At 41.5% G+C, this 12,149-nt stretch overlaps 2 protein-coding genes across 8 annotated transcripts in view; both read right to left on the bottom strand.

Annotated features, from left to right (window-relative positions):
* Positions 1-12,149, bottom strand: part of LOC119147491 (vegetative cell wall protein gp1-like) — a 516,692-nt gene that overhangs the window by 361,732 nt on the left and 142,811 nt on the right. The window lies entirely within an intron of this gene.
* FBLN2 (fibulin 2) overlaps positions 1-12,149 on the bottom strand; it is a 106,898-nt gene that overhangs the window by 90,044 nt on the left and 4,705 nt on the right. For 2 of the 4 annotated variants that reach the window (XM_037386571.1, XM_037386573.1), the window contains exon 1: positions 5,308-5,432. The exons of the other annotated variants lie outside the window; for them this stretch is intronic. The gene's annotated coding sequence lies outside the window, so the exon portion shown is untranslated. Of the gene's footprint in view, positions 1-5,307; positions 5,433-12,149 lie in introns of those variants that run through there. 4 annotated transcript variants of the gene reach the window in all.

Here is a 12,149-nt window from a genome sequence, read left to right as displayed (position 1 = left end):
GCCTGGGACCTTTTATTGTATCTGCTGAAGCACAAAATTATATCAACTAAACATGATGCTGACCAGGAGGATTATCTAGATCCTACAAGACAAACACGATCTGGATGTATAGTGCTTTCAGCCTTATTTATCCTTCAAGAGATGCCAAGGCCACTAATGCTACTTCATTTACTGAAGATTAAAATCTAGAGAAGTGTTTCAGAGGAGGCATCATACTAGATGTTGGAGAAAGTCTGGTTTGTTTCTTCAGTGATAAGACCTGTTCTCTTCCAATCAGAAAATTTAGTTATAATTAACCTGAAATAGATTTAAAGCTATTTAGAGGCCGTCGTAAGATGAAAGCACTGACTGGTTCTTTGAAACTCATAAAAAGAAAGTATCTAGTATTAATTCTTGCTGAAAGGTTTCAACATAAACAGACATATAAACATCTAAATAGGCATATTTCTGATGCTCCCCTGGCATGCTTTTGCTCACTTAGAAAGGTGCACAACCCTTTTGTCTCCGGCACATGTGGAACTTTTCCTGGATCCTGAACTTTTCCACTGATTTCAGTAGCTTTGGACCAGATCCAAATTGTCCAAGGTGTAACCTTAATTGGGAAGATAATTTCCTGGTAATAGGAGTACTGGTTTTTTCTGTATAGCACACAGAATCTCAAACTGTATGCCTAAATACATTTTAGACAACTTCTGCCCTCAGATGCACATCTGTAGTTCTTGCGTTCATAATGATTTGTGGTTCCGTACCATATTTACACTACAAACCAGAATGAATATTCGAAGAGCAAGTATTGTTTACTTTGTAAGTAATACATTACATTTTCTATTGCCACAGGAAGCTAGTATGATCTGCTGTGTAAATATGCAACCCATACTCCTGAATATTTTAAGTTACTGATCATCAACAGATACAAGTCACCCCATGATAACCTGCAACTAAAGGCAGAACATTCAAAATTAGAAATCTCGGCAATCGAGAAATGTTGATATTGCAAAATTTGGCTTTGTTTTAATGGGGAACAAAATGGAAGTTTTACTTTAACTATTGCCCAGAAGAGAACAGGTGTCACCACTGAAGACCAACCAGACTTCTCCAACATTTATAAGAAAACGGCAGCTCCTTTCAAATATACTGAAACGTAAGCTGGCCTCCTATTTTTGTATAAATTTTTTGGGAAATGAAAACAGTGTTGTAAACTTTGCTTTTCACATCAGGCTGCACCCAGGTATTCCTCTGATGCTGGAGGGATAATCCAGAGCAATCAACTGAGAAGCGTGCTATTTCAGCATTGAATTATATACATGCAGGTATTCCCATTAACATAAAATGCTGATTGAGTATTTTTATATTTTACCTCATAGAGGTGCATATAATTTAAACAACAAGATTATTTATTTTCCTTTCACAACATCTTGTTTTTGTTGAACATACTAACCAAACAGTAAATTGAATCTGATTTTTATTACAATGACCAATACTCCACTAAGGTGGTATTGACTAGTGCGGCCCATTTGTTTGGTCTTGGTACATTAAAAGACATATATATATGTTTTGGTCAATTTTCTCCTGGAAATGGAGGAAGTTATTTTATTTTCCAGCTGAATAAATACTACAACTGTAAAGTTGATTTAAGCAAGGGGAAAGAAATCATTAATATAACAGAAGAATGAGCTGATGCTCTCTCCTTCACACTAGTTATGCACAGTCCAGCACATAACTGGCAAGAAAAATTAAGATGACAAATTTACTAATACACTAAAGATGAAGTCTCCCAAAATCACAGAACTTTTAATATTAAAAACAAAACCAAAAACCCATGCAAAAACATGGCAAAAACCCCAAACACCAAGGGAAGTAAAGAAAGTGAAGTGAGAAGTATTCCAGCTTTCCAGTCTTCTCTTAAATCCTCCTCTTGGTGCTTCCATGAACGCAGTCTCCAAGGCTGGGCTAACGTGCAGCGGTGCGGCAGAAAGAGGCACCTGCAGAGAGCCTTCCTGTGGCATGACCTTGCCTCACCCCAGAATGATTTTAAACACTTTGGCAGCCCAGTCAGACATTCACACCCAGCTGACTGATTTTGGAGGCTGGGAGAGGGAAGATTTTCGCCAGATTTCCAGTAATATAAAGGTAGTACAACTCTGCAGAGACCATTCTAAAAGCAAGTTGCTGATACAGTGATCTTGGGTATTCAAAGTACAAAGAGTAAGAGTAGGATAAAGGGGACCATGGATTTAAATTCTCTGGAGATCACACATTCAGTTTAATTTCAGTTTTCCAGAAGTTACCTCCCTGATGAAGATTCCTCTACAGTCAATGGAGAGCTGGGTAAAACTTCAGAGGACAACTAATATCACCGATAATCTGTTTATGATGGATGGATTACCCCCTAGATGTGAGCTTGTCTTTATGCCCCATACGGGGACCTTACATGATTAATTACCTTGTTTTCAGGTAGATAAAGCTGAAGAGTCTGTCATTTTTTCAGTTTGCAAAGGAGAACTCTGCAGGGAATGCGAACAAAATTTATAGAATTGTAAGAAAGACAGACAAACTGAAGGGGATATTCCTTCACCAAGTGTGGACCACAAAAGTGCAGATGCCAGTGAGGAGAAAGCAATCGTTCCCTGAGAGGCCAACTGGAAGCATCACAGCAGAGCTCTGAAAAATGATGGATTCCATCATCCTAGCAGTTCCTGGTCATTTAGAGGAATGGAGAAGGAAAGTGGTGCAACTTCTCACAACTCTGCCAGTCCTCCTTGGTTTGACTTGTAAGATTAACTTTATGCAGGGTGCAAGATGTGTATCATGATGGAGATGTTCTGCTCAGCTCTGTAGGGTGGGCTACATTATACATTGACATGGTAAGGACCGTCAGGATTTGCTTTTTCAGTGCTTCCACACTATTCTCAGAGATCAAAAGCTCTATCAATTAAAGAAGACAGAACTTTATTGCATGGAGACAGGATGAAGACACAGCCAATCTATCTGATTATAAATGTACCATAGTCTTGTTATACAGAGACTACTGTCAGTATACACTGACCATATTATGTACTGACCGTTGTCTTCCAACTCCTGATATATAAGATTTCCTGTTTGGGATGTTTAACAACAGTAAGTGTTCAACTTCAAAATAATGTGACGAGAGAGCTTTCCACGTTACCTTCCAATACGTACTACCACCTCAGCCTACAGGCACTGTTTTCTCCTTCAGTAGAGGATTTCAAGTTGTTTGACTCTACCGTGTTTATTTACACAAATACTATTCCTTTCTTACAGATGGATATGATCTGTTGAAGACCTGGAACATTTTATCCCATAGCAAAACTCATTCAAAAGTACCATCTGTTCTTCCTGCAGGGGCACAGTAATGCCAGAAACTGTTTAACGTTCCATAAATTAAGACCATATAATGGATAGCTCATTGTTAAAGTGAAGCAAGGAACCGTTTGGAACCTGATGACAGACATTTTGCTGGGATTTTGACTTAAAAATAGTATCCAGTGTATTATTTTTGCTTTGTTTCTTTAAAAACTTCACATTCAATATTAAACAGCAAAGGCGTGTCACAATCTAGACCATTTTAATGCCTGGCTTTATCCCCACTTCCATCAGTGTCAGCAGGGTCCTTTCTAATAACTTCAGGGGGAGGCTTGGACTGGGCCAATGGGTTAGAACAGATTCACTGAAAAACCAGATTCTGTTCTCATTTACCCTGGTATGCATCTGCTGTATCTGCATGATATACTTCCTAAGAGAACAGAATTCTGTCTACAAGTTTAAGAGCCATTAAAGTATGTCTTATTTTATAGATGTTACACTAATATATTACACTCACACACATACGCAAACAGCTCCCAACCCCGCCTTTCACTTACTGGTAAGAAACCCTAGCCAGAAGGGAACTTCCATTTGCTATTCCTTTCTACATCCAAATGCTAAGCCATGCAGATGTTTAATCAACAAAAAGGCTGGACATAAAATCTTGCTTATGAGTATGTGTCATTTGAGTCAACATTAAAAGAGCTTTCATTCACCATTCATACAGAAAAAAACACAGATTAAAAGAAAAAAAAAAAGTCTACAACAAAAAAAATATAAAACATGCACAAAATAAATCAATAGTGCTTAATTGGAAAAAAATGGCACAATAAAATCCTCCACCCAAGAGTGGGACTCAAGTGGCACTCTGCCCGGTTCTCTGGGCTTCCCGGGGACAGGCAGTCCTCCCTAACATGCAGCCCTTGTCACACGCGCCGGGAGCTGCGTGTGAGCTGTGCTCCAGAGGCTCAATGCAAAAGTTACACTTCTTAAATCAGAAAACTACTATATACTGGTGCATTTCAAAACCCGTTAGGGAAACAGAGAAGTAGATGACACTTACATGCTCTAAGCAATAAGAATTACAATCTAAAACCTGAGCTATTTAAGCACATAAAGTCATCATTTAAGACTATGTATGTAAGCATATGCAATTATTATAATCTCTTTGTGAAGCTCTCACATTGCTATGATAAAATTCACAAAAGCATAGCACTGTTAGCCCAACCATTACTATTCCCAGAGACAATGCATATATTTTTCCATCACATCAGATCCTGGATGGTGGGGGAAGGGCAGAGTGGTGGGGAGGGGGGAAATGCAACTTGAGAAGTGGTAAGTGTGTCAAAATCTAAATTACTTGGAGATATTTTGCAGCACAATCATCCTTTATGCTTATGCAGCTCAGCTCATATGGCTCACATTCAGCCTGTCACAGTGAATCATTGCTACTTCTTGACTTACATTAACAAAAATAAACCTAACTTTCGCTTCAGTATGTGAGGTAAAATGCTCTCTGAATTCCCAGTCAAAAGGCCAGAAGCAGCATTAAAAATAATGGGTTTTGTAAGAAGCTCACTTCTGAGGAGAACATAAAAAAACAGTCCATGAAGATCTGACTAATAGCACAAACACATGTGTTGCTTATGGAGTATTTGCAAAAAAAAATATCCGTACTGCAAAAGCTTTGTCCACGAGCAGAGCAGACACAGCTTTAGCAGTCTAACTAACAAAGCAAATCCACCCCTATCTACTTAAGTCTATAAACTGCATCAAACAGAAGATATTTAACAAGAGTGATGAACAGTTAGAAAGCAAATCTGGAAAACAAAGTACAAAATCAAAGAGAAACACAGCCAGATACAATCTTTGCAACTAGCAGAACACAAGGCACAAAGCAAAGCCAGCACTAAAACAAAGTTATTTTACACTTCTCCCAGCAAATTTGCAACAAATGTCCAGTTACGAAGGATTTCTGCTGACCTGTGGATATGCAGCAATGTAGATGCAGTGACTTTTCCTATCACCTTTTGTTCCCAGCCATGTCAGCTGTGCTCTGCTCCAAGTGCTGCTCACACTCCCAAATCCCCTTTTCCAGCTCTATCTTAGGAACTGCCCAGATTTTGTAGTGTAATCTGAGCAGGGAAGTACCATGTGCCTATGATATGGTTAATTCACTTTTTACCCCCTGCAATGTCTAAGGAAGCTGCTTCGCATTTCAAAGCCATGCCTACAGCCTCCTGACCAAGGTACAGCCAGAGCAGCACTGGGGCTGCCTCCTGCACCCAAATGGGGCTGTTAAACAACTCGTTCCCACCTACCAAACCTTGGGATGGGGGATTCACTGGCTGCTGAGGCCCTTTTCTCCCTTTCCCCAGGTGCCCAGTGCAGAGGGACCACAGCCCCCACATCAAATGAGCCAGCCCTCCTTGCTCAGGGCCACCACCACAGTGCTGGGGGCATCGCTCTCCCCATGGCCAATACCATGGCAGTCCACTGAGACAGCTCTGGTAAGGCCCAGTGTGACCCCTTGAGACCCAGCAAAGCCTGGGCATCTGGTCAGCGATCTTTGGGAGTGAAGACGTTACATGGGTTTAGCTGCAAGACTCATCCATTCCTCTCTAGTGTTGCCATCAGCTAAGTAAGAAGCAATCGCAGTTTCTTCTGCTAACAGAGGAAAACTTTCTACTACTATGAAAAACATAAACTAAAAAGCCTCTAAACTGTCTTTAATTAATTATTCTGTTAATACTCTTTTACAGTTATTAATCTATTTCTGGTTTGTATTTGCATCATCATCATGCTTAATGATGAGAAGACTGCACTTCCGAGAAGAAGAAAATGCCTCTTGCTCCCAAATACTGCACAGGGAAGCGTTAACCCAGTTGCGAAGCTGCCAAACATGCATGGTGCAAAGAAGAAGGGGTAGAGTAGTCCTCACGTTCTGTCACTCCTGCTCGTCCCACCCCAGCCCCACCATCTAAGTGCTGCACACCAAAGCCCAAGTGATTAACAACTAGCACCAATCTGGTGTAGGCTTTTCCTGAACGTTCAGGTCTTGAAAAGGGTAAAATGCAAGCTGTCAATGGTTGTGCTATTCCCCAAATTTCTTGAAAGCAAATTCCATGTAATCCCAATGTCAACATTGTCAAAGTCTCAAACACTGACAAATCAAATTACACAGGGAGGCGGAAGGAGCCCCACTTGGCAAAAAAACCAGGAGGTTGCTATTACTTTCTCTGCCAACCCTAGGCAGATGGGGGGGAACAGCTATAGCTGCTTTTAAACAGCTGGGAAGGGGCCCCTGAAAGAGATTAAAGGGGAGCAACAGTCAGGAATCGTGGAAAAGGAAGGACATAAGAAACAAAGATGGCAGAAAATAGAAAAGCTTTGGGGGAACTTCAACTCTTGGCCAGAAGGCGGCAAAGCAGTTCCATGTAAGGAACCTCCTTTTTAAATTCTTGGCTTTGTGAGTAACACCTGCAAATAACTTGGGTGGAATGTCTAACAGTTGCATTCTGCATCTGCGGAGTTTTCCTTTCTTCAGACTCCAAACCTTTACTCTGAAGCAAAGGTGCAAGTTGCATCTTCCTTGTTGCATAGCTTAATAAACTAGCTATGTTTGAAATCAACATGTAAGGTAACACTTGAAATAAGGTACTATATATGACTGTTTCAGAGAAAAAATATATATTCTTCAATGGTGAATTGAAGATCTCAGCTGAGAAATTTGATCTTCACCAGTTATAATGATTGCTTACAAAAAGGAAGTGAAGTGATCTCAAAGGTTAGGAATCGCAGCCAAGAGACATCTCTCTTGCTGGCTGGCTGCGTTTATAGCCACAACCTGTACCTCTGCCAGGCACAGGCATCATCTCCACTGTGCCCTGGGCAGTGCTCCGTGGTCCTCACCCCATTAACATGGGACTCTATGCCTCCCACCCCTGATTCATGTCAGTGACCCCTCTGATTTCTGTGCACCTCAAGCCCTCCAGGTCAGGGCCAGGCGGCGAGGGCTGCACAGCTAGGGCAGGTCACAGCTAACTGCAGGAAGCCAGCTCTTCACTGCCTAATTTCATTAGCCTGTAGAACAGGCTATGATTTGCTGAAATGATGATTAATCAGATCTTATTTTTCTCTAAGGCAGTTAATGAACAGCCAACTAAGTGTCTCAGTAATTCTGAAATAACAAAGGAGTACTCCTCAAGTGACAACTAGCCGCTACTTAACAGCCCAAGCTAGCATCCCAGCAATAGGCAGCCTGGCTGGAAGGGCAGAAGATAAGTGACTAGAATGTCCTTCCACGCACATCATCACAAAGCCACCATTTTTTCCTGCTTCCCTTAGAGCTCAGAGGCCCTGTACTGGGCACTCTGCAAGGACTAAGCATGCCCCACCACCCTCCTCCCCTCATTGCTTGCTCCCAGGGATTTGGGTTTTTTTCTGTACACCAGGGGGCTGCGGACACCCTCATTCCCAGCTGCAGCTCTGCAGAGGGAACCGACCACTGCCTCCAGCCCATCCCCTGTGTCCATTGCTGCTCCTCAGGCCTGCAAACGGTGAGGGGGGGCAGGGAGCACAGCCAGGGGACAGGTGACTGGCTGGGATGCCCAGGAGGGAGGGCAGTGCACTGCTATAGCAGCCCGACATCCAGCTGGAAGAGCCTGGGCATGCCCAGCCTGCCAGCTCAGTAGGGCAGCAACTGTGTATCCTGCAGTTCAGTTCATATCTTTTCCAGACTCCAAATAAATCCGTGAATGCTTAATTTTGATCATATAAATCAGGATAAGATTAAGATATATAAATACAGCTTAGTGCAGTACCCAAAAAGCAAGGAATGACATTTTTAAAAGAATCCACAATCTTGCTTTTTTGAAGTATTTCTTCATTGGGAATTGTGCTGGAGCAAAGAATGCAAAACTCAGAAGTTTCCAAGAGGGGGTCATGTGAAATTACTCTATTTCAAGATTTTCCAAATCACTAACATTTTGATTCTAAATGTATTTGCAAGAATCTGCCAACAAACCATTTTTCACCATCAAAATAGACAATTTTTTTGCAGTTTCTAACTGTCCTCCTTTTTTCCAGGTTTAAAAAAAAGTATTTTTTTTAGAGAACTTATACCATTTCTGTAGGAACTTCTGCAATCCACAATGACATTGCATATTTTTTCAAATAAAAAGCAACCTCCCCCCCAAAAAAAAAGAACAAAGAACATCCTTTGTTTCAGACAAAGAATTTCAGGAGAAACCACAAAATATTCAAGCAAAACATTAAACATTTGATTTTCCACCCATTTTGCCAACAGTCTAAGTTTTCCCATAGTTCTAATATCAGGGTCAACAAGGAGGGGAGGGGAGGTAGGTCAGATGGATGACACTCTGCAACTTAAAATTTGTACTAATTGAATGAAGATGAAAACAGGATGTGATTTGCAGAAAACATTTTTCTTCTTCAACTTAGCTTTTCTTTTAATGAGGAAACAAGACCTACTTAATTTACTCATCAGGAAAAAATGCCATTGAAAAACAAACAGTTGTGTTATTACACAAATCTGCGGGTGTGCTCCTGCCCAAGTGCCTGCCTGCGAACACCTAGCTCTGCACCCCATCCTAGGAACTAATATGAATGCCATGTGCTTTGCACTCTCAGGGCCAGGGCCCAAACATTAGCATGTTACTGATGGCAGATGTTACTTACTCTCTGGAAGTTAGTTTTAGGAAAGCAGTCTTAAGAAATGGGAACATTTCATTTTAAACCCAGTGGAGACTATTTTATTAACACAGACACATGCTTGCTTGATACACATGCTTGCTTGATATACCTCACCACCTATTGTAGGGTGGTTTTTTTCCAGTGGAAAGACTTATCACAACTGGGCAGCACGTGGAACCTTGGTTGCATGTTTGAGCACCACCCTGCCCAGCACTGCACAAGCATGCAACAAAACACTGTTTCTAGCCTCAAGAGATAAGCAACCTCAAACTACAGAAATGTAACCTAGAATTAAATACATGCAACTGTCTGGTCTAGGGGTATGCTTCATCTTCATGATAAACATCATAAAGTGCTAATTTATTTTTTCACGCTTTACAGGAGAGATTTCAGTAAATATATACCTGGGAGTTTCCTTTCTAATTATTAGCATCTTAGTTCATTTTATTTAAACCTGGGAATATAAGTGATGCACTCAAGTTAATCTATTTGCCCAGACTGAAAAGACGCTATTACATGTTCTTGTTCTTTTACACATCCTAAAATATTCAGACACTTGCAGCACTCCAGGGTATAGTGTACTATGTCAACAATTTGAGAAGAATGCAAAAATCTTAATAAAAAATTAAGAGATTGCTAATCACGTGCACAGGACATACCCTTTTGGATATGCAAGTAGCTACGCCAGGAACCAAACAGCATGTCTGAAAGCAGACTGCATTTTTGGGTTTGCTCTAAAGGCAAACTAATGTTTCAGAGCATTCTTCAGTTCCTCTTACTGAGTGGATCCATTTACACTCTTTACCAGTTCAGAACTGAGGCGTAATCCCTCAAATCGATCTGCTTTGTACAGTGTCAGATGATATCCTTTCCAAGTAGCCATCCAAGTTTTATACATTAAATCACACCCAGTCTTTCAAGACCATCAGACAGGATGTTGTACTGATTATATGACAGGGCACCACGCATGAGGCAGATTAGTTTAGAATAGGAAAAGATGACACGCTACCAAATGTAAGTGTCCTGGTTATGAAAATTAAATAAATAAAAAATACGCCTCGACAGACCTGGTAAAGCCACTGGGCAAGCCTCAGCAGCTCAGTAAGAAAGATGTTCTCCTCCAACAGTGACTGCATTAGGCTGTTAGTGCGCCGTGGTGACTATCCCCTCCTCGGCTGCAGCTGTGCTGGTGAGACCTCCAGCTGCCTGTCCTTACCACGAGCAGCAACAGCCCAGCTCCCTTCAGATGGGGCTGGTGGAGCAGCCTCTCACAGTCCTCTCTAATTCACTTCAGGAAGGAAAGAGACAAACCCAAAAGACAGCAGGATTATCTTCAATAGTCTAATTAGTGGCTTGAGATAATCCACTTGATTTTGCCTAAAGCAAATTAGGAAGTGCTCCTGTGAACTACGCAGCCAGCAGATAGGACTGCTACCTCCTGACAAAAGGCAGTGACAGCAACGGCAGGCAGTGGCCTGGCACAGCCGTTACCAGAGGAAAAGGTCTGTCTGGTAGTGGTCCGAGAGGTTGGGTATCTGCACAGATGCCCACCCTTGACCCCAGTCTCAAGGTGTTTCAGAAGGTGCAAACCAGGTCCAATAACTCTGCCCAGGAGAGTTGCTAGCATCTTCTCTGCCAACTCGTTTAAATGCCAGCAATACATTCAGCACAGCAAAACTGTATTAAAAATAAAATAGAATTGGGCTTTGGTATCAAAAATAAAATCTGGCAGCCTGTTCCCATGCAAAATCCATCAAAAGTGATACATTTGTGGAGGACAGCTGGAACAAATCCATGACATTTAATGACATGGTAAAAGCAAACCTTGAACAAACAACTTTAAATCATTTGAAATACTACTGTGAATAGATGAAACTTTACAGTGCTCACATATTACAATAATTCATCACTTCTAAACAGTTGGTTTTAATTCTTAAAAAAAATCATCATTTGCAGAAGTGGTTGTTGGTTGGTTGTTTTTTTTTCCCATTCCAGACATATATTTAAAGTAGCATTCTCCTATGAAAAGGTTTCAGGCTACACAACACTTCAGAGTTTTAAATGCATTCCATCTCTCTCCTATCTAAAGACTCATGACACCAGCAAAACAGTACTTTTCCAGCTTCTATCTTCTTTCTCCTTTTTTTAATAAGTAATCTGTCCTCCAAAGCCCAGTGCACAGTGCAGAAAAGCTAAAGTCTCAGAAAGTTGTTTCTATAAAACACTTCAAATGGGATTGTCACAGAAACACAGACAACAGATTGCCTTTTAATTTAAATGGGAATTCAAATCCCATAGGCATCCTCTAAACCTCTGTCCATGCATGTATATCCAGCACCATCTTAAATGGTTCACAAATCCTCAGGTGAAAGAACAGCTCTGTCCCCCCATGGGCAAAAAAGTTGTTCAATCTGAACCACACAGACACCCTGAAGGAGTTCAGCTGGTCCCACTTGTGATGGCTGCTGCAGAGCACCAGTGACCTGTGAAATTTCCCAGAAAGAACTGTTAATGGGACCTGAGCTGGGGGATAAGGTACCAAGCTGAAATGATTTAGGACTGCATGAATGTGAGTGTAAGGGGCACATCTTAAGCTGATTCTGTCTGACAAACGTGGTTAAGTTGATATTGGACAAATAGCTCAGCTCTCATTTCAGTAAAGCCCGGGGGACACGCCAACAGTCTCTCCTGGACATGGCTATAGCAGGAGTTGGCAGAGGACCAGCAGCTGCCTGGTAGTCCCCCACCGCATGTCTGGCAGGAGGGACAGAGAGAACATTCACTGTGCTAGTGCAGACTCAGCTAATTTAAGTCAAAAACAAAGGTGGTTTGAGCTAACCTGGCTGACTTTGCAGCGAGGTAGATTAAGAACACCCATAAGACCCTTTCTGCCACCTCTGCTGGGGATATAATCTTTGCTGGTTTTATTTTCTATTTCCAAAAAGTCATGTATCCATGCCCCTGGCATTGCTTTTTCTCTCTCCCTCCACCACCAGTCTAGACAAAACTCCATTAAGATCCTTTTTCGACTATACATGTACAGGTGTAAGGGGTTAGCAGTTGCTAGAAGGTTTCATCGATACAGGAAAAAATGAGCTCCTTGTCTCCCA

Source organism: Falco rusticolus, chromosome 4 (genome assembly GCF_015220075.1).
Source record: "Falco rusticolus isolate bFalRus1 chromosome 4, bFalRus1.pri, whole genome shotgun sequence".
NCBI classification, from domain to species: domain Eukaryota; kingdom Metazoa; phylum Chordata; class Aves; order Falconiformes; family Falconidae; genus Falco; species Falco rusticolus.
The sequence above is the reverse complement of the archived record's forward strand: the minus strand, read 5'-3'. Positions and strand labels throughout refer to the sequence as shown.